The following is an 839-nucleotide window of genomic DNA, read 5'->3' on the forward strand; positions in this document are numbered from 1 at the left end:
ATTTAGTGTTAATTGAGTCAAATAAATGCAGAGTGTAGAAACTTAATTTAGACTGAGACAGAAACTTGCAGCTGCCTACAAAAGTAAAGCTGCAACGCTGCGATGCAAACAAAAGAATGCAGGATTTTCGTTCAATGGGTACAGACACAGAAGGCCATCAACAAGCTCTCTCATGTAGCCGGTGATCGATACATATTCTACTTTTTAGCTGGAGTTTTCTTTTTCTCGTGCACAGTATAAACTATTTATTTAACCATTTACTGTTTATTTTTAAATTTGTATTCAAGTATTTATTCGTCAACTCGCATACTGCTCTGGTCTATGCTGAGCTTTTCTCGTAACCTGACTTTCTGTTTCTCATGCAGTGTACTTATTGTTTGCTAGCATATATTGGTGTGTGCGTATTCGTATATTTGAAGGGAATTTCCCAGAGTTGTTTGCTCTGCAGTGAAACGTAGCTGCTGGCTCGAAACAGCAAACTGCGATTTGTTGTTTTTTTGCAGTAAGTAGCTCAGGAAGGAGTTAATATGAATGCAGAAATAAATTGAGAGTAAAATTAGTGAATAAACGAAAAGATTTAGGTTTTGTTTGCGGTGTTACGGTCATTTTCATGTTCTGCGTTTCACGAGAAAGCTGCCTATACACCCCAGCTTTGCGGTGTATAGGCAGCTTCCTGGCGTTCACCGGTGGGGGGAGAAAGCGGCGGAATTTATGATTTATTTTCCGGGATTACTGCGGAAAGATTCGAATTTATAAGGAACAAAGTCAAATGCTTTCGCTTTAAATGCATTTTTCATATCTTGTATTGTTTGTTGCATCAGCTGTCGGTCTCTGGCGGG

The sequence above is a fragment of the Eimeria mitis genome, genomic scaffold (assembly GCF_000499745.2).
Source record: "Eimeria mitis Houghton genomic scaffold, Emh_scaff6768, whole genome shotgun sequence".
In the NCBI taxonomy this organism is placed as follows: domain Eukaryota; phylum Apicomplexa; class Conoidasida; order Eucoccidiorida; family Eimeriidae; genus Eimeria; species Eimeria mitis.